The sequence below is a fragment of the Tenrec ecaudatus genome, chromosome 1, assembly GCF_050624435.1.
Source record: "Tenrec ecaudatus isolate mTenEca1 chromosome 1, mTenEca1.hap1, whole genome shotgun sequence".
In the NCBI taxonomy this organism is placed as follows: Eukaryota; Metazoa; Chordata; class Mammalia; order Afrosoricida; family Tenrecidae; genus Tenrec; species Tenrec ecaudatus.
In genome coordinates this window covers 200,235,776-200,262,971 of record NC_134530.1, presented here as the reverse complement: position 1 = coordinate 200,262,971, position 27,196 = coordinate 200,235,776, and positions in this window count along the sequence as shown.

Here is a 27,196-nt window from a genome sequence, read left to right as displayed (position 1 = left end):
GGATTTTTTGCAGTAACATTCTTATTGCAGCTTTTCCCCTGCAGATGAGTCTAAATTGATGAGTGTGCAATGCCAGGGAGATGTCTAGTTTTAGGTACCTCATCCCAGGTTATGATGAAGTGTGGTGAACCCCCTCCTCCACATCCTCCTTCTGCCACATGTCCACAGTGCTGTCTGGATTATTAATTTTAGTAAGATCAGTATGGTTATGATCTGGACCATCAAACCAGTTACCACCAAGTAGATTCTGATAGGGCAACTCCATGCATGTCACGGTGAAACTGTGCCCACTAAGGTTTTGCTATTGTTATGGTGAACATTTTGCTTTGGGTGAAATGTTACATAGCATATCAGCTTTCCACTCAATATTTCACGCACAACCTGTTCTGGGATTTGGGCTGCAATCCCTGAAATGCATCAAAACTCTCTCCATTCCCACCTTGGGGTCCCTGCTTCCATTTGCCCAGATTTTCTGCCACTCCTGCCTTCTTCTCTGTGCTCTGGGGCAAGTAGTGCCCCTTTGATCTCTGTGGACGATTGTTCTGCGGAGCATTTCCCTCGCAGGCACTATTGTTTAGTGTGTAGGTCAGTCTATTATTTAGTGAAAAGGTGACCTCTGGGAGTGGCTTCAATTCCATTTCAGAAGGGTGGCTTAGAGCAATGGTCTCAGGGTTTCCTCCAGTTACTATTAGATCATTAAATCCAATATTTTTATGAATTTGAATTTTGTTCTAGATTTTCCACCCATTCTAACTGGGACCTTCTGTAATGTTTTTGGCCAGAGCAGTCAGTAGCTGTAGCTGGCACCATCTAGCTCTTCTAGCCTGTAGTTCAGGGCAGATGGCTTCCCTTGAGTCTCTACTGTCTTGCACTCTCCTTTGCTCCCGGTGGGAAGAAACACACAGTTGTATCTTAGATGGTCACTCCCAAGCACTTAAGACCCAGGTGCAAGTCAGCAAATTAAGATGCTGAATATTGTCTTTCTGAGCTATGTTATGCTGATTGATCTAGAGATGCCCCTAGACAAGGAACTTCACTCTTCAAACCCAGAAACTTAGTCCCAACAGGTGTTTGATTCTGAAAAGTTTCCATGGACTCGATTATATCTATGCAGCACACACAAATAGACACGTAGAAAATCCATAACTATATCTATATGCAGGTGAACATATCCCCCTCCCTCACACCTATCTAGCAATGTATCAGCTGGTGCATTCGCTCACAAATGACTTTTGATGTGACTATTGTTGCAGAATTCCGTATGAATTTGCCATAGCTATCCTTTATTGTTGCTCCTCTCGCTGGGTTCTTTTGCCTTGGTCACTTCCTCTATATTGTGTATTTCCCCTTCTGTCCACCAGAATTCACATACGCCCCCTATTTAATTAGGAAGCCCTGGTGGCAATGTTGGGTAAATATTGTGCTATGAATTACAATATCAGTGATTCAAGCCCACAAGCTGAAGGAGAAAGGTCAGGCTGTCTGAATCCATAAACATTTACAGCCTTGCAAACTCAATGGTGGGGTAGGGAACATCCACTTCACGGACTGTATCAGGCCCACGAAATCATCAGTACCAGTTAATAAGACACACTTCACCAAAGAGAAGCAGTTTCAGCTATTACATTAAATTAAATCCAAATTCACTGTCATCAAGTCAATGCTGACTCATAGCAACCCTAAATGACAGGGTGGACTCCCCTGTTGACTTTTGAGACTCACTCTTCACAAGAGTGAAACACCCATCTTCCTCTCAAGGAGCGGCTGGTGGTTTCAAACTGCTGACCTTGTGGTTGGCAGCCCAACACGTAGCCAGGTCTCCCAACTCTCAGATTAGGGTTAATTAAAAGTTTGACTAATGAGTTGGTTAAATGTTTGACTAGTAACCAAATGATGCTATAAATGTGCAAATGGTCCTTCGAAGAAAAAAGTGTCCTCCTCCCTGGACAGCATCCCTGCGAGTCAAAATGCGTTTGATGGCAGTGTGTTGCGTTGGGTTGGGTTGAGTTGGGTTGGGTTGGGTTGGGTTTAGTGAATTTTTCTTCCCCTCTCTTCCCATCTCTTGCACCTATAAAATAACGTTTCTTTCTGTGTGTAAGCCTATTCTTTGTTGTAAAAGCTTTTTGTTATGAATTGGCTGAACGCTTACAGAAAAACAGCTTTCCCATTGAACTATACACACACATTTTGTATCTTCTCATTGCCTGCATGCCCTTCAAGGAACCATGGCTTATCCCACGTCTCCCTTGTAGTTCCTATGTCCATTATTCCTTCTTTCCTATTCCCTCTGAATTTTGTCTTTGGGTAATTGCTTCCCTTTTCGTCTTAAATGATTTATTTTTCTAAGGTCTGTGGGCCTAACCAATGTTATTGTTCCCTTTCCAGAATGGTCTATTGTGTGGCTGAAAATTGAGCCATGGGGTGGATTTAATTCCAGACTTGAAGTGTGACAAAGTGCCATAGTGTTGGGGATCTAATAATATTGGTCTGCCCAGTAGCCTAGTTGGGTTTGTTTTGTTTTATGATTTTGAGTGTTGCTCCACCTTGTTCTCCCTCTTTATCCAGGGCCTTTCATGTGATCCTTTTCAGAGCAGTTGGTAGTCCTAGCAAGGCACCAACTACTTCTGATTTCAGGATCATGAAGACTGATGTTTGCATGATCCAGTGGTTTTTAGACTAATTGTGTCCATACATCTTGGATTTCCATCATCTCAGTTCAATACCATTAGTCTATGTGCCTGTCGTGTACCCATAACACCGTGTCTTAAATACCTCGGCTGTGTATGGGCTTAGAGATCATGAAGTGAGTGCCCTTCTCCTTGGTTCTTCTTCTTTAGTAGAGCTTTGCCTGCCCAGGGACTAATTACTTCCCATATATAGTTGGGGATAAGTTCCTCTGAGAACTTTCTGAGCGAACTCAAACCATTAATCTCTCTATTAGTATCCAAGAATATTAACAGTTTCTCACCCAGAGACTCCCTCTCATTTACTCATTACCATTGAGTCAATTCTCACTCATAGCGACCCTATAGGACAGGGTAGCACTCCTGTGGGTTTCTGAGACAGTAAGAGTTTATGCAAGGGGAAATCCCTGTCTTTCTCCTAGGAGCCCCTGGTGATTTTGACCTGCTGGGTTAGCAGCCCATTGTAGACAGTATAGAAAACACTCCCAGAGGTTGGTTCTCTGGGATCCCCTTTTCCAGACTCCACTATAGTCCTGTCTCATCCATTAGTGAATCTTTCCTCAGAGGGATAAAAGGTAATAACAAAACTACAGTTTTCCTTTCTATATTATCCAGTCCTGATATGACTGCTCAGCCCTGCTCAAATCAGGACTTTGAGCTAGATGACTCCCAGATCTCTAAGGTAATTGGATCAGCAAGTTCTTTCTTTCCATTAAGTAATTATTTATCAATTTAATTCTTGGAGAACAACAATCTCATTTCCATTGTTTGACAATTTTAGAGACTTCTGATGTTGCCAAGTAAACAACACACAATGCCGTAAGCTGCAGCTTCGATGTTGCTGATGTTGAATCTAATTTTCAACACTTACATGAACCATGTGACTAATTTCCAACACTCAGATTAACCATGTGCACACCACTTTACCTGTCTGACCCTCCGGTCTCTTCCTCTTTAAAGTGGAGATTGTAGTGCTGTTTTCATAGGTTGCTATGAGGTTTGAAGAGTAAATGAGGAAGGGCCTTTGCACAGCGTCTGGTGAGCAACAGGTACTCAGCTAAGCTGTGCTCTCATTCCATTTCTCAGTACCTTGAGCACATATACCTAACTGTACATGGTATGGGCTTGTTCATCAGTTCCTTGGCAATGAACCCCCCCCTTTTTTTTTTTTCTCAATGAGAGCTAAGTTCCCTGAGAATAGGAACTGGACCGTGCCTACTCATCCTCCTCACTAGAGGGCATCAGGCCTGGCAACACTAGGTTTTCAGGGAAAAAAAAAAAAAAGATTGAGGAAAATCTATTTTTACGGCAGAAGAACTCCAACCACATAAATCACCACTCAATTTAATTTAGCCACTCCAGAAATGCATTCTGGAATTGTACAATTTCCTGGGTTGCAGGAGGAATCGAGGCTTCTCGCTGGGTTCGGGAGCATGTTCTTTCTTTGATGGACTATCAGAGAAGCGACGTGATATCCTGCACGTTCATCTGTATCTCATTGTCCATTCCCTAACTCTCCACTTCCAAGACCGTCTCCAGGGGAACTTGATATCTCCCGTTCTCAGACACTGGTAAACCCTCCCCCAGCCAGTCACACCTTCCACATGGAATATCATGATACAGACTCGACTGGCAGAGAGTCTGCAAAATTCGTTGTGCTGGGAGCAGAGACAGCCCCGAGGGACACAGCCAGCATCTACTGTCCACTGTCTAATGCCGGCCGTGGCATATCTGCCACAGGAGGCAGCCATCAGGAATCATTGCAGCCGGGATGCCAGAAGACTGGCTGTAGAGTGTGTGCTGGCTGGTGTCCTTTCTGGTCATGGTTCGCCAGCATTCCCATAGACGTAAGCTGCCTCGTAGCTTCTAGGTAAATCCTTTCTTTGTCTGAAATATGCAACGCTTATTTCTGTGCCCCCAATTGAGAATCCTGTCAAGCGCAGCTTTGCTCACCACTAACCATCAGAATGACCAGCCTTTCTAAGTACTCTGGAATGAACTATATTATGGGTTTTTGGGGGGCGTATTCTCTTATTTTTTTTAATTTTGATGGCCTATTGAAATTCCCTTCTAGGTCTAAAGTTCTCTCCCTCCACAGAGTAGTTTCAGTGAAGAATGCAAATATCACATTAATCTATTACCTGTGTCCTTCCTTCCTTCACTCATCACCAAATATACACGTGTGAGTATGTGCCTTCTGAGTGGGGAACTCAGACACCACACTGTCCTCTGTTGCTTATATCTTCGAAGAACTCTGGCCACTAGCGGAGTTCTACACTTTCAGCGGGACAGGTGAGATTGCGGCACCACTGGAAATCATGAAGGTTCAACCGACAACCAGCTCTCTGCGTCACTTGTGTCTCAGACTGTCACTGAGGGGAGGAAGGCGCAATGCTCTTTAGAACCAACGTAACATTACAGGGAGAGCTTTCCATAGAGTGCCCTTGTGGGGGTCAAGTACACTTAGTCTATACCCTCGTTTCACCACTGACACGTGATTCAGAGTAATCATTCTTGCCCAAGGAAAAGACATGGCAATTCAGGGGGCACGGTTGCTAGTATGCATATAGCTAGAGTGCTATAGAGCAGTTACGAGAAAGTGAATTCGAAGGAACCCAAATCACACAGGGCTGTTACCTGCTGGGGTCACCATGTTTCCCTGGTCTTTAGGGGAACAAAGGCTCGGGTTCTTTTGCACTTACAGGGAAAAGGCACTCCCTGTCTTTCTCTTACACCCACTCTCTCTTCCAGAGGAGATTCAAATAGGAGATTAGCACGAAGGCTTCTGCCTTTCTTCTCTCCTATGGTCTAGAAGCCATTCTATGGATCTGATAAGAACATTTTCTTTTTAGTTTTCCACGGAAAGAGCACCTTTGAAGGGTGATTACAAGGCTCAAGTTGTTCTCCAAGCTTTACTCCGAAGGAGTTTGGAATGTAATAAATTTTAAACAGACTCCATATATCCCAACCAGCATATTTTCTCATCATTTGTATGTATGCAGAGAACCATATTAAGTATTTAAAAATACAATTCTTTTTTTTAAACTTAAAAAAAATCATTTTATTGGCGCCTCATACAATTCTTATCACAATTCTTTTTTAAAATCAAAAACCAAATGGGAAGAATGGATGCGAACTATGGACTGCTGGTCTTTATCACTCTTGGTAAAATTTTTCGTGGGATTCTCATCCTCATATCTAAAGAACTTTACACTCGGTTTTCATGACATTCAGTGACCAGTTAGTTGAAAGCAACTAATGCTGTGGCCACTTTGTTTTAGCTAGTCTTGGTTTCTTAAGTAACCCTGGGGATGCTGTCAGCTCAGTGCTGCACTGCTAACTGCAAGATCGGCGGTTCAAATGCACCAGCCCCTCTGAGGGGCAGAGATGTGACTGTCTCCTCCCGTAAAAGTTTACTGTAAATCATAGTTGGCTCCTTGGCAGTGAATTTAATGCTTTTGTTTGCCTGTTTCTGTGCTTCTAACAACCAGGTCTATGTTCATCTAGAGCCAAGGACTGGCTTTAGTAATGAGAAGAACAATAATGTTTACATTGCAGATTTAGAGCCAGGCTCAAGTCACAAACACTCCTGGGAAGAAAAGACCTACAGCAACTGAGGCTTGCCCCCTCTGGAGCCTTAGGATTTTAGGGGAGGAGGCACCAAGGCCAAAGACTGAGAAGCAGAGGCAAAAGGCTACCTGACTTTCTTTCCTTCTAGTAACTAGCACCTAATGGCTTCTTCAATTGACCTTTGTTTGTCTGAGTAAAACTTACAAAGATCAAAGGGGGAAAAGGAGATAGAATAATGCAAAAGTGATTATTTTTTATCCTTCTCACGGCTTGGGATCTAGAATATGCACAAGTTGGCAGTACTCAAAATTTGAACAATAAAAAAAACTAACTAGAAATAAATGATAAGTTTTAGACACAAGAGATATATTCCTGAACCAAGCAGGAATCTAAGGATATTAGATTTCTGAGTAAATGAGGCAATAACTCTTTTATTAACTTGCTAGTTATTTAGGCAAGCGCTGTACCAAACTTCCATTGATTCTGTCGTATGGATTTCTATGTCTTTCACACGTGCCATAGGCTATTGCTCAGAGATTATCCTCTCTATTAATTTTCATTTGTCTCTACACAGCATGATCTAACCAGGCATTTCTTCATAACAACAAGTAGGCAATTGTGAGTGAATGGCCAAGATTAATAGCTTAGTGCCTATGGGTAGGTACCCCCTCCTACCCCACCCCCCAAAAAAACAAACTCACTGCCATCAAGTCAATGCTGACTCAGAGTGACCCAGCAGAACAGGATCGAACTGGCCACTGTGAGTTTCCAAGACTGTACCTGTTGGCAGGAGAAGAGACCTCTCTTTCTTGAGGAGCAGCTGGCTGGTGATTTTGAACTGACAACCTTGTGGATAGCAGTCCAATGTAAAACCACTACACCACCAGGGCTCCCATGGGTAGGGACAAAGCTGGTTTTATGTATCAGAGCACTAATTTGTGACTTTGGAAACATCTTCATAATAATCATCTCATGAACATCATAAGTCTTCAAAATGCAGTGAAACAAATGTGAGTTCTGAATCAGAAAGACTTGAATTTCAATGCCCATTCACCATTGTTCCAGGGCCTCTTTTCTTTTTATCTGCATAATCCTGTGATGGGCAGTCTCTAAGACAGCATCTGGTAGTCTCTTGGTACTCATGTCCTGGTGTAACCCACGTTCCTTGTAGGATGGTTGGAGCTAGTAGCCTGCTTCTAATGAATAGAATGCGGCAAAGTGAAAGGTTTCACTTCCAAAACCAGGGTGCATAAGAACTGTGACATCTCTCTCCGGCTTCTCTCACTGTAGTTGTCTCACTCTGGCATTCTTAAAGGTCCTTACCCTACAGGAAACCAGTGTCACGATGTGCATGGCTTTTCAGAGAAACCAATATGTCCAGGAATCAATGTCTCTGACCAACATCCAAGAAGGACCTGAGGCCTGTCACAGCCACACCAGATTGCCTTGAAGCGTGGAGATGGATCCTTCTCCAGTTACTTGGGTTTTGAGATGACTATAACACCAGGCATCAATTTGAGAGCAGTCTGGTGAGAGACCCGAACTCAGAGGCCCCAGCTAAGCCAGGCTTGTATTTTTGACCCATAGAACTGTGCATTGAGTAAATTTAAGTTATTTCAAGCTGCTCAATTAAGGTAGGGGTTCGGGTGGCGCACAGCAATAGATGACTACTGCCAATGGGGGTGCTGCCTCCAGTGCAAGGTCATTGTAAGAACAGAGACAGTGAGCGCCGCAGGTGCTTACACAGCCACTCCTCCGCTCGGCACCGCGATTACCAGTGCTTTTTCTTTTTCCTCTCCGCATCATTCACATTTTAAAGTATTTATAATGTACTGTGGGCTAGAGGAAAACAAAGATATAAAACACTTTCCTTCTGTATGTTCTGCAATAGGGACCTTAAGTTTGTCCCAATTTTCTCATTGATGATCCTAATACCTCTGGAATTGAAATTAAACCTCTTTATTTGAAGGTATCCTTACAAGACTAAGACAAGCATATTACTGAAAGAATGTGTCTGTAACCATCATTAATAGCACTATTAATTGTGAGATATATATATATATATATATATATATATATATATATATATATATATAGAGAGAGAGAGAGAGAGAGAGAGAGAGAGAGAGAGAGAGAGAGACTCCTAACCCCTCACAATCCAATGAAAGATTGACTCTTGAAGGTTTCTTGAAAAACTATGCCTGCTAAAATGTTTTTCTATGCCTGATATCACTTTGACCAGGGGTTTACTACAAACCTACATGACATTAATAAACAAAACCCTACACATCAAGGTGCAACTAAAAGGCTATGTCTAGCTTCTCCTAGGCTCTAAGGCATCCGCCCTTTCTTTTTGCAGATTTTTAATTGGTATCCTTTCCTTATAATAAATTGTAACCGTGAATGTAGTGACTTTTTCCTGTAAACTGTGAAGTCCTGTGTATTGTGAAGCATTACTGTGATGCCATGCTTGCTAGAGAATCAGCAAGCAGCAGGGTTGTCTTGGAGCACAATAAGAAATTAGGAATGTAAAATGAATTTGCATCTACTAAAATGCAAATTGAGATTCTTTTGCATCCTGCAAGAAAAGAATTTGCATTCCCACCAAGTAAAATCATTTGCATTACTATCAGTTATTTTAAATTTAGTTGTAAAGTAGATCAAGGATAACAAAAGGCATAGACCTCTGATTCTCAACCTTCCTAATGCTGGGACCCTTTAATTCAGTTCCTTGTGTTGTGGGTACCCCCAACCCTAGAATTATTTTTTTGCTACTTCATTACTGTAATTTTGCTACTGTTATGAATTATAATGTAAATATCTGATATGCAGGATATATTTTGATTGTTACAAATTGAATATAATTAAAGCATAGTGATTAGTCACAAAAACAATATGTAACTATATATTGTGAGATATTTATTTCTAATGACAAAAGTAAATGAAATTTTGTCTTGAAGCATGGTGCAGCATGGGTAACAGTGTTCATGCCAGGTACTGCTCTGTGGGTTTATCTGCATGTGGGTGGACCCCTTGGTTCCCAAGAAAATGGGTGCACACGCAAATGTGGTGAAGAAAGCTGATGGTGCCCTGCTACCAAAAGATATAGCAACTGAAGTCGCTGAAGACAGTGGGTGCACAAGCAAACATGGTGAAGAAAGCTGATAGTACCCAGCTACCAAAAGTTATAACACCTAAAGTCTTAAAGACCTGAAAATAAACAAGCAGCCATCTAGCTGAGAGACAACAAAACCCACATGGAAGAAGCACACCAGCATGTCCCTACTTGATTGCTGAGGACAAAGTGGGTGCATAAACAAAAGTGGTGAAGAAAGCTGATGGTGACCGGCTATCAAATGAGATAGCATCTGGGGTCTTAAAGGCTTGAAGACAATCAGGCGGCCATCCAGCTAAGAAACAACAAAGCCTACATGGAATAAGCACACCAGCCTGCCCTGACATGAACGCTGAAGACAAAGCAGGTGCATAGGCAAATGCGGTGAAGAAAGCTAATGGTGCCCAGTTATCAAAAGATATAGTGTCTGAGGTTCCATAGGCTGAAAGATAAATAAAAGATCATTTAACTGAGAAACAATAAAGCTCACATGGAAAATGCACACCAGCCTGTGAGATGACAAGGCGTCGAAGGGATCAGGTATCAGGCATCAAAGACAAAAAAAAATAAAATCATAGCATTGTGAATGGGGGGAAGTGCAGAGTGGGGACCCAGGGCTTATCTGGGGGAAATTGGACATCCCCTTGCAGAAGGGCTCTTAGGAGGTGATGGGCCAGTCAGAGTGCAGTATAGCAACGATGAAACCTACAATTTTCCTCTAGTTCTTAAATGCTTCACCCCCCTCCCCTGCCCCACTATCATGATCCCAATTCTACCTTACATAACCGGCTGGACCGGAAGATGTACACTGGCACAGATAGGAACCGGAAATACAGGGAATCCAGGACAGATGATCCTCTCAGGATCAGTGGTGAGAGTGGCGATATCGGGAGGGTGGAGGGACGGTGAGGGAGAAAGGGGGAACGGATGACAAGGTCTACATATAACCTCCTCCCTGGAGGACGGACAGCAGAGAACTGGGTGAAGGAGACATCGGATAGTGTAAGATATGATAAAGTAATAATTATTTCTAAATTATCAAGGGTTTGGGGGGAGGGGGATGCAGGGAGGGAGAGGAAATTGAGGAGCTGATAACAAGGGCTCAAGTAGAAAGGAGGTGTGTTGAGAATGATGATGGCAACATACGTACGAATGTGCTGGACACAAATGATGTATGTATGGATTGTGAAAAGAGTTGTCTGAGCCCCTAATAAAATGATTTTTTTTAAAAAGAAATATGTGTTTTCCAACAGTTTAGGCAATCTCTGTGAAAGGGTTTATTGGCATAGACCCTGAGAGGCCTAGATGTCTACCAGGCCCGCGAGATAAGGCCCAACACGCTATTAAAAGGATGCTGTTATTGGGTGCCCTCTAGTTGAGAGTGAGGCACTGCCCATCCCGGGCGATCATCCGCACATACTTCTGTTTGAGCTTTGCTGCAACCGTTGTGTCAGTCATGACACCTTTCCTCTGTTTCACTGGCCTTCCACATTACCTATCGTAATGGCCTTTGCCTGGACTAAAAGGCTGTGCAGTCCAATTTATGCTCATTTCAAGGTCACGTTTCTTCCTTTGGGGAGCATATTGGTGCCAGTCATTTTTTCTCTAGTAATTTTTAAAAACATGTATTCTTGCTTTCCAGCCTTTGTTAACAGAATTGAGTAGGCGCTTCTAGCTTTTGCGGTGGGACTCTCCCCCTTGACAATTTACCTTGATGTGAAACTCCTGCTTTTGCTAGGTTTCTCAGATGGGTAATACCTCGGTTCTTGGCTTTGCACGATGAAAGAATGCACTCTGAAGCCGATTTTGTAATCCAAGTGGGCTGTTATGAAGGACAGGACAAGTTTCCGGTTTTACAGTCTCTAAGGGGTTCACCACTGGGCAGGAGCAACCTCGCAGAAAAGAGTGCCCATGCATGTGGAATTTGGGGAGAGGGGGATCCCAGGGACTGAGGGGTGGATGGAACAAGGGGCTGGAGGACGCAGAGGCCCGAATGCAGGGGGACCAGTGCGCAGAGGCAAGAGAGGCTGTGGGCCCAGAGTAGGCCCGGAGCAGACCCTGAGGGACACACCCAGGTGGCACATGTGCACCACCACCCTCTGACCTGCCTCTGACCAGAAGCAGTGTAAAGGAGGGCAGCCTGCCCTCAACCAGGATATTTCAAGCTCTGGCTGGGGAGGTGTGGCTGATGGTATTGGTTGGCCCCATTGGCTAGGTTAAGCCCGCCTGGGTAAGGTCATGAGCCTGGGTCTAGTTTGGACAGCCCAGGTGTACCTCCTACCTGACTGGGGGCTTGAGTGTGAGCATGCTTAGTTTGCAGTCTCCATAGGCATCTAAGGGTTGCCTGATTTCTTCTCAACCTCGTTATGGGGCCTTTGAAGGTATGGGAGGGACAATTCCCCCGTCCCTAAATCTGGCTACCTAACACTTTCACAAAGTGACATATTCTTCTTCAAGCAGGTTCTATCCTTTGTCCTGATGAACTAACTCTCCTTGAATTAAAATTGTATTTCTCTTTGAAATACTAGTTTTCCCACAAAGCCACATTTACATCGTAGGAGGACTCCATCTCTGAGAGAAGATATGCTTCTTTAGTTCTCGCATACTATGGAGACAGGAGTTATTATTAGAGGCTAAAACCCAAGATAGTTGTCTGAGTGAGTTGAAGGACAAAGAAAATAATGTAGTGTTAATTTTTTATCTTTAATTAAAGGCAAAAGGTTAAATTGAAAGTTATAATGAATTTGTCCAGAAGAAATTATAGGGGAAAAGCACAGAAATGAGAGCTATCTTTTTTTAGGTAAGGCACATGCCAAATGAGAGAGACAGATTGACTAGAGTTATTCTAAGTTCATGATGTAAAGCATTACACAGCATGCAATATGTAAGAATCAAACAGCACAGGAGACAAATCCAATTATTCATGATAAACCAGAAAGTTATCTTAAGGAGTAATGTAAGAGTATTTCAATATTACTAATGAAGGCAGGTGAGAAGAAATAATTCACAAAAGGCAAGCTCAATTCTGCCATCTACTGCTTTGCTGCGGAAACCATGCTTGCAGGGAGACCTGCCAATTCTTTTTCCACGGCCATTGCTAGAGCACCTACATCCATTTAGAGAGAAATGCAACGGAAGCCACTGAGATTGTGCTCTTGGTGTTGCACCAAGGCCAAAGCTGTTTATAAACAAATAAGAGAAACTGATTATTTTTATCTAACCCTGTGAATAGGCAAGCAAAGCTAGAGTTTCATGTATATACAAATACTTAGGCATGTATCCACTATCGATAATCTTTCATTCCTCTTTAACATTTCACCACTGTTGTAAAAACTCAACCCATACAGCATTTTTGAATACTCAGTGATATTATGAAAAACCAGCTACATCTATTTTATTAATCTGAATATTTCACGCACTCGAAGGTAACAAACTATCCTCTCCTTACTCCCCAAAGAAGATGCACCTTCAGATGTTGGAACGGAGTGTTAGGAAACAGGCATTTGAGGCCTGTGCTCTACTCTTTTTGAGTAAAGATATCTTTACAGGACAGACAAACATAAAGAACATATTTTGAAAGACCATATTGGTTTTGTCTCTCTGACAAGTGATCTTCCATATTAAAATTCTTCTTGAGTCATATTTTGAGAACAAAACTTCCTAGCATAGATGTGTAAATTTGCAGTCAACAATGATTGTTGCTGTTTTTTACAGTCTAAGGGACAAGAGACTACTTTTTATATTTCTGTTAGCTAGGTCACATCGTGGTTATGCATTGCTATGAGGACACATGTGAAAAACTTAGAATATCACATGCCCCAAACAATATTCAACAAATACACGCAACGATTCTCCTTATTAGTAGAACAGAGGCAAGTCAGTGGTAGAATTCTTGCCTTCCACGAAGGAAACTCAAATTTGGTTGCCACTCAAAGAACAAAGCAGGAATCAGGCTTACCTACCTCAGAGGAAGCAGCTGCTGAAAACCTTATTCATAGCTTCAAACCATGGTCAGACTGACGGCCTAAATCATGGAAGCAGAGCGTTGTCGGAGATAGTGCTGGGGGCTGGGACCCTTGGGTTAAAAATCACCCCAAATGTGACCAAGGAGTTGCCTGCTCAAAGTAGAGTCGACCCTGGTAATGTGAGTGCAGCAAAGCCTTGGAGTGGAGCCTGCAGGCTCTTCATTGGCTGGTGGGACACAACTCAAGGAGAAAAGAAACGGCTGCATAAGTCTACTGTCAATCAGAACTTAACACATGAAGTAGGAATCTAGACAAACCGGAACTCATCAGGAATGAAATGGAATGCCGAAAGATTGATATCCTAGACCTTAGTGAGCTGACAGGGACTGGGGCTGTCCACTTGGAATCAGGAAGTCATGTCGTTTACTACGTTGGGGATGAAGCAATCAAGAGGAATGGTGCTGCATTCATTGCCCAAAAGGATATTTCATGCTTGCTTTGCGGCACAAAGACTAAAAACTGGACTAGTACAGAGAGAAGCCTGGCCCCTGGGCAAGGATGACACGCAGATAAAAAGGGATATTTCAGGATCTATCTTAGAATACAATGCAGACTGTGAGAGGATCATACTTATTCCCCTTCAAGGAAATCCAATAAATAAAACTGTTGCTCAAATTTATGCACCAACAATGAAAGCTAATGGGAAGAAATCAAAGAATTCTACCAATAGGTTCAGTCTGAAATTCTGATTTTTTCCAATTCCAGCAAAGAGTAAGGGATAATTGTTGGAAAAGATGGTCTTGGTGATAAAAATTAAGCTGGAGATCAAATGATAGAATTTTTACAAGACCAACAACTTCTTTACAGCAAATGCTACACACAAGGGCTACTCCACATGGAATACATGGAAATGAAACGGTCTAAATCTGTGGGAAGATACAAAGGAGAAGTTCAATATCAGCAGCTAACATCAGGCCAGTGGCTGATTTACAAATTGCTCATATGTAAAATCAGGTTGAAGCTGAAGAAAGTGAAAACAAGGCCATCGGAGCCAAAATGCAACCGTGAGTCTCCCCACCTACTTTTTGAGAACATCTCAAGAACAGATTTGTTGCACTGAATGCTAATGACAGACCTGATGAACTGTGGGAGGACATCAAGAACATCATTCATGAAGAATGAAAAAGGTCATTTAAAAGACAAGAAAGAAAGAAAAGATCAAAGTGGATAACAGAAGAGACCCTGGATCTTGCTCTTAACCTCACAGTAGTTAAAGACAAAAGGAAGAAATGATGTCAAAGAGCTGCAAAGAACATTCTGAAGGGCAGCTTGAGAAGATAACGTAAAATATTATAATGAAATGTGCAAGGACCAAGCGTTAGAAACCTGTAGAGTTAGAACACCAAAAAGCAATCTGTAGAGTTAGAAGACCTAAAAGGGAGAACACCTTCCGCATTTATGAAACAGAAAGAACTCAAGAAAAAATTCATGCCTAAAAATTGTATGGGAAAAAGATTGAATGATGCAGGAAACATCAAAAGAAGATGGAAAGAATACACAGAATTACTGTCCAAAAAGAAGGAGTCAACATTCCATCACATCAGGAGGTTGCATGTGATCTCATACCAGTGGTACAGAGGGAAGAAATTCAGTCAGGACCAAAAGTATTAGCCAAAAACAAGATGCTAGGAATTGTTGGAATACTGAAGCACTTACTCATCTATGCTAGGGAATTTGGAAGACAGCTAGCTGGCCAAGTGACTGGAAGGGATCCATATTTGTCTCCTTTTAAGAGAAGAGTGACCCAACAGAATACTCAAATTATAAAACAATATAATTGATAACCTATGCAAGTAAAATTTTGCTAAAGATCCTCCAACAATAGGTGCAGCGGTACACAGACAGGGTGCTGCCGCAGACTCAGGTGAGGACGGGAAATAAGGACATCGTCGCATCATTTCAGTTGGATTGTGGCTGAAAGCAGAAAATACCAGAAAGAGGTTTACTTGTGTTTTATTGACGACACAAAGGTACTTGACTGTGTGGACCAGAATAAACTCTGGGTATCCCTGAGAAGAATTAGAATTCCAGAACATTTCATTGTGCTCCTGTAGAATTTGCATGGATAAAGTAAATTGGACAAGACAATTCTGCACGGTTTAAAATCAGGACAAGCATTCACTGTGTTCTCTCACCATGCTTATATGCTTGGCAAATCATCAGAGACGCTGGATTACATGAAGAAGAGGGTGGGATTAGGATTGGAGGGAGGTTTGTTAACAACCAGGTATATGTAGATGACTCAATCTTGCTCACTGAAAGTGAGGACTTGAAGCATTTGCTGATGAAGATCAAAGATTATAGCCTTCAACATGGATTACAACTCAATGTAAAGAAAAGCAAGATCCTCACAACTGGACCAAATCGTTAACTTCGTGATAAAGGGAGAAAAGTTCAAAGTTGTTGAGGATTTTTTTCTTGCTTGGATCCATGATCAATGCTCATGGGAGCAGCAGTCAAGAAGTCAAAATATGCTTTGCTTTGGGTGACTCCACTGCACAAAACCTCCTTAGACCAAGGGTCCGCAAACTGCGGCCCGCGGGCCACATGCGGCACGCCGAGGACATTAATCCGGCCCACCGGGTGGTTTTGTCCCGTTTTGTTTTCTTACTTCAAAATAAGATATGGGCAGTGTGCATAGGAATTTGTTCATTGTTTTTATAAACTATAGTCTGGCCCTCTGACGGGTCTGAGGGACAGTGAATGGGCCCCTGTTTAAAACGTTTGAGGACCCCTGCTCTAGAGTAATGCAAGGCAAGAATGCTGCTTTGAAAATTAAGGACCCAGCCATGGTATTTTCAGTCACCGCACATGCATCGAATAAGGAAGATCAAAGAAGAAGCAATGTATTTGAATTGTGGTCCTAACAAAGAATATTGAAAGGACCACCTACTGCTCAAAGGACAAACCAACCTGTGTCCGAAGAAATTTGGCCAGAGTGCTCCTTAGAGGCAAGGACATCGAGACTTTGTCTTGCTGGCTTTGGATGTGTTGTCAAGAGAGACCAGTCTCTGGAATTGGATCTCATTCTGGTAAAATAGAGGCAGAAAAAAAGAGGAAGCCCTTGAACGAGATGGATTGACGCAGTGGCTGCAAGCACAGGCTCAAGTGTAGGAACAACTGCGAGGACGGCGCAGGACCAGGCAGTGTTTCCATCTGCTGTGCAGAGGTCACTCGAGGTTGGAAGCAACTGGATGACCTGTAACATCAACGAAGTTATGTCGAAGTTATGGTCCCCACCCATCTGTCACTGGAGGCTTGTGTATTGCTGTGATGTAGAACAGGTGTAGTGGAGCTTCCAGACGAAGACAAACTACCATTTACTTCTGAAAATCAGTGAAAACCCTGTGGGTCACACTGGCCAAGTCCTGTTGAGACTGGGTTTGCCATGAGTCATGGGCCGACTTGATTAACGGCAGCTCGCAACAACAGCAATTATTATTTATAGGAATATGATTGATTGGATTTCCATTTTATAGCGTAACTCTAACTTCATACTTTTTGTGATACTTTACGTCAAAACAATTTTGCTGATATTAACGTACTTAATCTTTATGGGAACTGTTGAAGATAGTAGGTATAATTATTCTCTTTCAAGCCACTGAGCCTCAAAGACTCAAATCACTTAGCAAAGATTACAGGGCTTAGTACTGGCAATAAACCGATGGAGCTCACATCGGAGTCCTTTATTGTCACTTCAGCTGCTTTGAAGAGAGATCTGATCCTTTAAATGCCCCATCTGTTTCAAGAGATCGTATTAATATTCTGAGCTTGGTTCGTTATCGTGTGTTTCACACATCCTGAGGCAGAGGGTTTGATTACTAAAATCTTTCCCAAGATCTAATTGGCTTCTAATAATCCCAATGTGTCATTTCTGCACTATGTTGGTTTATAAGCATTTAACCAGCACTTTCCCACATTTATTTATAAGCATTTAAACACATTCTCATATGACGCTTTCCTTGGAATGCGCTCCTTGCACTGTAAACCTCTCACTCTGCAGGAGTCCCAATTGCCTAAGTGTACAAAGAGGCTCTTTACTCTTTCTGGTTCCTTCTCTGCCCACTGCCCCCACTCATTGCCACCCCCTGCCTTAAGTGCCTTTCGCCTTGCCTCCCTGCATCTTCTCCAACAAAGGCTTCAAAACACTGCTCAGAGGTCTTCCTCTCCTTAAGTCTCAATCTACCACTCTCACTTTCAGCAGAAAATTCTTTCTCATTCATGTTTCCATGGTAGTTTACCATGTTCTCCTCTCTAACAACACCCCACAGCCTTCAAGTAGTGCCCACCTCGTAGTGACCCTATGGAGCAGGTAAAACTCTCTGTGGGTAGAGAGGTACAGACTGTAACTCTTCACGGGAGAAAACTCCCTCTTTCTCCCGAGGAGTGGCTAGTGGTTTCAAACTGCTGATCTTTCAGCTCACAGCCTACATCTGGAAACATTACGCTACCAGGGCTCCTTCATTCTATTTTACTGTGCTTATACTTCACCATCAATATTTGTGTCTGGAACCTGCAGTTGACTGTAAACGCCTTGATGAAAACAATCATAGTCATTCACTTTTAGGGCCCCTGTTCCAGGCATTCAGTCCTTTAGCTTCTGAAATATACTGAGGTTAAAACCTGAGAATGGCAGGCTCAAATGAATGAAGATCACATCTGAGACACATCGGAGTATTACATCTGAAAAGAACTGATGCATTGGAGTGAAGAATTTTGAAAGTATCATGGACTGTTAGAAGGACAAACTAGTCTGTCTTGGAAGCAGTAAGGCAGAATGCTTGAGGTAGTTAGTTTATTGTGCCAATCTGGCTGATAAACACATGTGGGGTTAATTGAAGGGCGAAGGGATAAATGGCTCGGTATGCCTCGCCTTTCGAGTTCTCAGATCTTTTGCTTTATGATGGTTGGACCAGGGTGCAGCTGCCTTAGTCAGTTCCCTGCTTCAGCTGGCAAGGCTCGCTTCCTGCAAGACATCCATGAGGAAAAGCTACATGGACCTCCCCTGATGCAGCCCTGGGTGCTGGAGCAGCCTGTGGAGGCCCCTGCCAGAACTGAGATACTTACACGTTCACTGACTCGGCTTTCCTCCTGCAGTTGGCATCATTGCGTTTGTTTTGTGAGATGGAGGAGGACTTTGGGGATTGATTTTGGACATATAGGTTAATGTTTGACTTGTGGGCTTGGGCAGTACTGGGTTTGGATGTTTTCTTTACGCACACTTAACCTTTTTATACAACTCTCTCTTGTACATGAGTTTCTGTGGATTTGTTTCTCTAAAGTACCCAGACTAACACAGTGCTCCTTAGAGGCAAGGATGGCAAGATTTTGCCTTACGTACTTTGGACATGTTGTCAGGAGAAACCAGTCTCTGGAGAAACACATCGTGCTTGGTAAAGTAGAGCGGGCAATCAATGAGATGGACAACAATTGACGCAGGCATAGGAGTAATTGTGAGGATGGGGTAGGACCAGGCAGGGGTTCGTTCTATGTGTACAGGGCTGCCAAGGGTGGAACAGACTGGATGACCCTGAACAACAAAAATCCAAAGGTAGACTCATAATCCTGCACACTTATTAGTTATTGAAATGTGATTATAAAAATATATTCCCAGTCAAATAACAATATTTTCTTCATTTATTAGTCAGGGTTCAAAATACATTTAATAGTTTGTCTTTTATTCATTCATTTACAGTCCTGGTGAAGTGAAAGAAGCACCAGAGTTTTCTTTTTCTCAAGAAGACTCGAACAACTGCTAATGTTTCTGTTAAACAGATTTGAAAGGACAATGACATCAATTATTAGAATCTCCCAGGTCATGTTCTTCATGGCAAAACTTTAAAAGTGTGTTGTCCAGTGTTAAAGTATGACATTTTCTGATCAAGAGTAAACCCAATGGTGGAAGCCTTTGTTTGCTAAGTGACCCACCAGTAACACCAGCCACGCCACGGGAGAATGATGAGACCATCTGCTTCTGCAAAGTTAACAGCCTTAGAAATCCCACGTGGCAATTGTTCTGGAATTGTTCTGGAGGACTCACTGCCAATGAGTTGATGCCAAATCACAGTGATGCTCTAGAACAGTGTAGAATGGCCCCAGTGGGTTTCCCAGACCATAATTCTTTATGGGAGCTGAAAGGCTCATTGATTTACTTTAGAAGAGTTGGTGGTTTCCAATGGCTGCCCTTGGGGCTAGCAGCCCAATGCATAACCCATGACACCACCAGGGCTGCTAGGGGGCAAAGCGATCTCAGATTTGAACACATAGAGACAGTTTTATGAAGTCTTAAATAAAAGAAAGACAATCTGGCTGAGTGAGACCATCAGCACAGGGTTACAATGGTGTCCAAGGATTTACAGAAATGTGGCCATTTCGGTAGGGCATCGAGTATAAGGGAAACAGTCACAAAGGCCTGACTGATGGCAAATCAATACATCAAAGTTATAGGAGGGAAATAGAAAAGTAATCATGATTGGGTTACGTTTATTATTTGATAATGGAAAATCTTACAAGATTGGTTCAGCGCCTTCTGACCAAGGCAGTCAAGATGTAACTCATGGCCATTTGGGCCCCAGTACCCCAAATTCTATCATGCTCACATATAGGCAAGTCCCGAAGGGATTGACTGCCCCTCCCTGGCCTGGCTAGGGAGTGGTTCCAGGCCACCTTGAAACACAATTTGCCTAAGGATAAAGCTGTTCACATTCCTAGTCGGTGGTCATAAAATAAAATTAAAAAGTAAATGGAGGTTGAATCTATGTGGAGACTCAAAAGTAGATTTAGGGTATTCACGATAAGCTATAGTCTTCCTCAGACCGATATACGCACTGCCATCAAGTCAATGATGCCATGGAAGGTCACTGCCATCAAGTGACCTTTTAGGAGAGGGGAAACAGCCCCTTTGGCTTCTGAGACTGGAACTCCAGAGGGGTAGTCATCTTCCATCCTCAAACCTCGCGCTCAGAATTTAAGGTCGTATACACGAGTCTACTGTACCCTGTAGCATCACATGAGTTAGAATTCAGTAGCTCTAACGAGAGGCTGGAACTATTGGTCAGTTATATCTTTGAAAGAAAAATTTTCCCCATAATTTCTCAGCAGGTTCCTTGGTAATTTCCCAGTCATCAACATGAGATTTAAAAATGGTGGCAGAGGTGAGAGGAGGTTAGAAAATCCTTGGGGAGAAAAATAACAGGTTATCACATACTTGAAAGGAATAATCTTCTCCCTTCAAAGCCTTCACGGTTCTTCTTTTGTCCTTGTGCTCCTTAGTGAAAACCATCTCTGAGAAGCAGAAGGAACCCCACAGAGCTGGTGAATAACTTGCATTCTTGGGCTGGAGACCAGCCAATTACCCCGGGACAATTCCTGTTTATTTTGTATTGAATGTGGGAGCCAAACTGCCTGCCAGTAGCTGTTAAGGCGGTGAAAGCAGAGCCAAAGGCTGTCACATGGAGGAAATCACATGGTGAACTTCAAGGACAGAGATTCAAGACAGTGCCACGGAGCTCAGAGATGGACTTGTCTGCAAGCAGCACCTGCACTGAGGTGCCCCGGAAGAGCTTAGTCAACGTGGCTCTATAAATGAGCGACACGTCTTTCCTTTCCTCTACTTGCTGCTTGATAATTATCAATATGCTTCGATTTCTTTTCAATGAAAAGAACATTGAGTCGGTATTTGTCAGAAATATAAATCTGTTTCATTCTGATTTGTCTGGTACAGAGAATTCAGCCAACAGGGGAGGACTCGGGTAAAATGCCAAACATCCCAAATATGATTTGGCAACCAGGTAGTTCATTATGCCCCTTGTTATCAAGCTGCTGTGTGCCATGTTCCAGAAACTCAAGACGATTTAGTTTTATTTACTATTTTGGTCATCGACATTGGCACTTTTTGACCAAGGGGAAAACTAATCATTGTTAAGTACAGTAGTGTGCTCTTACTCTGAACCCCAGTAAACCAGTTGCCAGTGAGTTGCTGCAGACTCGTGCCAATCCGACATGTGTCAGAGAAGAAATATACTTTAAAGGCTCTCAGTGACAAAAGCTTCAGAAGTGGATCACCAGTCATTTCCCCAAGACACCCCCAGATGGACTTGAACCTCAGACCTTCTGGTTAGCAGCCAATCACACTGAACCATTTGCCCCATCCAGGAGTTTCATCTTCTTAAGTAGTTTTCTATACACTATCCAAAGGTTACAAATGAAATACATTTGAAGCAGTATTGACAGTTCTTATTTAATATCAGTCAAAAGTTTGTCTTAGTACATAATATATTTCCCACCTTTTACTCTTAATGCTTATCATGTACTTAAGAAACATTTCCAAATATACTAAAACATAGTAAACATAACAGAATACATAATACCATTATAATAATAGTAAAAATAATTACAGACAGTATTGTACTAAAGAGAGAGTTTTTGTGTATAGGTATATTTCCAAATCACAAATTCACTACCATCCAGTTGCTTCCATCTCGGAGTGACCCTACAGGAACAAGTACCCTCTTAGGGTTTCTGAAACATTTTAAACCTTTCAGGGGATAGACAGCCTTATCGTTCTCCCAAGAAGCAACTCATGGATTCGAACTGACGACTTCGTGGTGAAGAGCTCAATGGGTAACTCACTATGCCCCCAGGATTCCTGTGTAGGTCTCAACCAAACCAAACACACTGCCTCAGAGTCAATGCTGGCTCATAGCAACCCGCTATGGGTTTCCCAGACTGTAACTCCCACAGATCCGCTGGTGGCTTTGAACTGCTGACCATGTGGATTGCAGCCCAACGTGTAACCACTACACTACCAGAGCTTCATTGCGTAGGTATACAGTACTATAAAAACTAAACAAAATCATTGAAAGAAGCCATTCTTAAAACAGTTTGGAAAAAATGAAAAAGCTCATGATTAAAAATGAACACTGGTTCCAGGGATATCTTGCACACTGGAAGGGGTATTTGGGGATGACAGTATGAGCACATTACTATTTGTATGATGTAAGAGAAAATGATGGCGAGATAGGCAATTCTTGAAGATAATAGGCCTGGTGTTGGAAAGTTCAGAGTTGGATTTTGCTGTTGGAAATTAGGGGTTTACTCTGAGTGTTGTGGAATTAATTCCAATTCTTAATGACTCCATAGGACTGCATAGAATGGCTTCATAGGGAACTGGACGCAGTAAACCAGGCGTCCTCAAACCGCAGCCCACGGGCCACATACGGCCTGCTATCAGACCTGCCAGGTGTTTTTCCCCCATTTGTTTTTTTACTTCAAAATAACTTATGTGCAGTGTGCATAGGAATTTGCTCATAGTTTTTTCTTAAACTATAGTCTGGCCCTCCAACGGGTCTGAGGGACAGTGAACTGGCCCCTTGTTAAAAAATTTGAGGACCCCCGCAGTAAACCTTTACAGAAGCAGACCATCTCTGCACTCCCCCGCAGAGCAGCTGATGGGCTCAAACCATTGACCTTCCCGTTGGCAGTCCAACCCTGGCCCAGGACCTGGGAGTTTACTGGTGCAGTCAGTTCTTGAATTATTCCTCCAGGAAGGTTTGCGCAGAGCTTTGCTTTTTCTCGTCCTGAATGGCCTGGGGTAGCAGAGGTGCTCCGTCACTTTGGTTAAGGATTTGTTAGCTGATTCATTAACTAAAGCATCTCTGCTTGCATTTGATGAGTTCTCAACTCACTCATAAGAAAAAGATTTTTCATTCTGACTGTTTAGGATCCAATATTTTCCCTCAAGTGCTATCATGTACTCCTTAATTCCAAAAGTTCTTGACTCAAGTAAGAAGAGAGTGGAAAATTGAAATGTGTTTACCACGTGTACCTTCTTGGAAGACGTTGGAGGTGTTTCTCAATGTTTTGCCAGGCAACATGAGGCATAACCTCTGGAGGCCAAGACCCAGAAGTCCTATCTACGAGAGCTTTCAATCTAATCACATGACTGCACACTGGTGCTGGGAGGTCTGCGTGTCTGGGAAACAAGAGCAAAGGGAGCGCCAATGGAAGACAAGACAAATATCAAACCAACTATCAAGTTTAAGGCTTTAAAAGGAGGTAATATTTTCAAGGTTTTGCTGACATTGCTTTGCATTTTGCTTTGCCAATTAAAGTACACGTTGTTGTTGTTTTCCATGTTTTAGTTCAAATGTCATTTCTTTGAGACAACAAAGTCTCTCAAAAGAAATCAGACAATTCTGCATAATTTGAATCATTGTTGAGCAATTTTCTCATTCTTCACAAAAGTGTCCTTTTATCTTTCTCACAATTTTCCCTCCACAAAAAGTGAAATGGTCATTTCAAAGTCTCTCCAGACCACTGCCAGAAGGAAAACTAAAAGGTGTCTGGTGAGTTTCCCTGTATGGAAACCGCACATGGTGAAGCGTATTCAGGATTCGTCCTTTATTTGCTTCTAGATCCAGTGCCCTCAATTTGGACTTTGAGCCTTCTGAACTGTGAGAAAATAAGTTTCTGATCTTTAACGGCACATGCCTGTGGTATTGTGTTACAGCAGCTCCAGGAAACTAACATTAAATCTACCCCAATAGAGATGTAATTACATTGAGATATTTCTCACCTTCACCACGTGCCCCAGAACTAAATATACATCAGAAAAACTATGAACACTACTATAATATGTTAAAAATAAAGATAAAATTAGAACTTTGTTGGCTGATCATATATCACATCATGGAAAATAATTACAATATAATACATTATGGATGAACAAACAGAATCATATGATGAAGAATGGGGCATCCGGAGTGGAGGAAGGCTAATTAACAATCTGTGCTGTGCAGACGACACAATCTTACTAACTGAAAGTGAGGAGGACTTGAAGCACTTGCTGATGAAGATCAAGGATTGAAGTCTTCAGTGTGGATTACAACTTAATGTAAAGAAAACCAAAACGTTCACAACTGGACCAATAGGTGACGTCATGAGAAACAGAAAAAAGATAGAAGTTGTCAAAGCTTTCATCTTGCTTGTATCCACAATCAATGCTCAACAAAACAGCAGTCAAGAGATCCAACGACAAATTACATTGGGTAAATCTGCTGCACAAAACCTCTTTAAAGAGTAGAAAAGCAAGAATATTACTTTTAGGAGTCAGGTGTGCTTGACTCAAGCCATGATATTTCCAATTGCTTCAATATGCATGTGAAAGTTGGATACTGAATAAGGAAGACTGATGAAACTCACTGCCTTTGAACTGTGGAATTGGCGAAGAAGGTTGCAAACACCATGGACTTCCAAAAGAGCAAAGAGATCTGCTTGGAAGAAGTACAGTCAGAATGCTTCTTAATGGCAAGGATGGCAAAAGGTCCCTTCACATACTTTGGACATATGATCAGGAGAGACTAGTCCCTGGGGAAGGACATCATGCTTGGTAAAGCGGAGGGGCAGCAAAAAGGAGGAAGATCCTAGACAGGACGGATTGACACAGCGCAAACAAGAGCAATTGTGAGGACAGCGCAGGGCCAGGCAGTGCTTCACCTTGTTGTGCACATGGTTGTTATGAGTCAGAACAGACTCCAGGACATTTCAGAGCAGCAACGTTATGAAAGAGGACTCATTCCAGTATCTATCTGCCAAGCCACAGAGAATCATAGGCCAGCCAAGGTAACCTATAACGTTAACATCACACTATTTCCTATCGCTACATGCTGTAGAGTTGGTTCTATTTCATGGCAATCCCGAGTAAAGAACAAAACACTACCTGGTCCCCTGCCACCCTCACAATTGTTATATTGGGCCCAGTGTTGAAGCCACTGTGTCAACTCATCTCTTTAGTGGTCAGAGTTACCTAGTGCGGCCTTAACAGGTATATCACAAATGAGTGGCTTTTATCTCACAGGTTTAGAGCCTAATGTTCAAACAAGTACAAGTGTGTAGGGCCACTGAGTCAGAATTGTCTCGCTGGCAGTGGGTAGGTGGTAGGCTCCAGTGCGTGGACCTCATTAATACACAAAAGGAAACCTATTTCCAACAAACTAGGATCATACTCACAGGCACTCAAACTCACTTCATTGAGTCAATTCTGCCTCAGAACCACCCTATGGAACAGGGTAGAACTGCCCCTGTGGGTTTCTGAGATGGCAAATCCTTAATGCAATAGAAAGTCTCCTTTTTCTCCTGAGGATCCACTGGGGTTTTTGAACTGCTGACCTTGTGGTTAGTAGCCCAACACATAATCCACTAGAGCACCAGGGCTCTTTCCCACAGGTAGAATGGTCAGAAATTTAACATATTATTTGCAGGGGATACAAATCAATCTCTAACAAGGAAAAACACCTGAGGAGCAAAGACGTTTACTTCCTCTCTCTAATGCGGGCAAACAGAGGTTTTCAAGACATAGAGGTAGAAATGGACAACAAACAAACATGAAAGCCCTTCTATAAATCCTCTTCCTCTAGGATTTCTTCTATTCCAGTGAGTTCATGGGAACAATATAGCACCTAAAGAATTAATTGGATTCAAATTCCAGCTCGACCTCTTGCTAACTCTGGGACGCTTGGCAACTTACCCGACCTTTTTGTTACTACATTTCCTCAGGTGTAAAATTAATTAATACATGTAAAGTTATGCCTGGTATATAACAATAGCACAATAAGCCACAGATGACTTCAACATTGAAAATCCCATTCTCCAAGACCTCCTACATGGCTGTTTTGTGGACCCAATTGTGCTGTGGCTTTCTGCCCTAGTCAGAGCTGCACTGGAAGATTCTATGGGCATCTTAAACCCAGAAAAAAAAATCAAATCAGCCATATTCTCGCTCCCATCGGAGTCTTGTTTTGTCCTTCTTTTATAATTTCTAAAATCTAACTAACTGGAAATTTGAATTGCATCCCTAATTTTGGATCAGTTGCCAGATATAAAAAGTAATAAGCAGATAAGAAAGTCAGACCACCCTGGCACATAATTCTCAGTCTAGAAAGAAAATTGCTCAGAAATTTTATAATTGGATGTTGGAGAAAACAGGGGCTTGTACTGCGCCTCTTCCAGAAATTTTATATTTTCTCTAGCACTGCTTATTCCTCAACAGATGATGTTTACATGCGTTTCTATCTCCCAAAAGAATAAGAATATAAAAACAAAATTAATAAAGTTGCTAAAGAGCAGTATGCCAGTAAATGTCTTATTTGATACTTCTTCGTCATGCTTCTTATTAGAAGTTTCTGAACCGTTTACACTTTGTCTCTTAGTTGCAATTAAGAAAGAAATAAACACCAAGTCCCTCATGAATCACATAAATAAGTCAGCATTTCTTAATCTGAGAATGAGGAACAAAGTTGCAATTCCTTACATCAAACAAAGAAGAGAATTTCAAATTACAGGAGTGCCATGGAAAAGGCTGAATTCCCAAATGTAAAAAGATTCAGTCTTTATATTTGAACAAAGGCATGAAAACGTTGGGTAACAGTGTTGAGAGCTTTTCACACATAATCTTATTTAGTCAATAGAAGCACAAATATTCTTCATTGTTTATAGAAAATTTTATGTTTTCGGCTGGAATGAAACAGTGGTATTTTGTTATGAAAATAGATATTCTACTTGCCTTCTGGCCCTGTTGAGGCCACCCACCTCTGTACAGAGCTGCTCCTGTGCTACTCCAAAGCAAGGCCAAGCTTCCCCAAGCGTACTGACTGTGGCTCAGTGCTCAGTGGGGTACTCTGCGACATTCTACAACTCAGGACTCTGAGGCAGGGGCCCTGGTGGCCTAGTGGGAATAAGGTGGGCTGCTAACTACAAGACCAGCAGTTTAAAGCCACCAAGTTGCTTTCTGGTGGAACAATAAA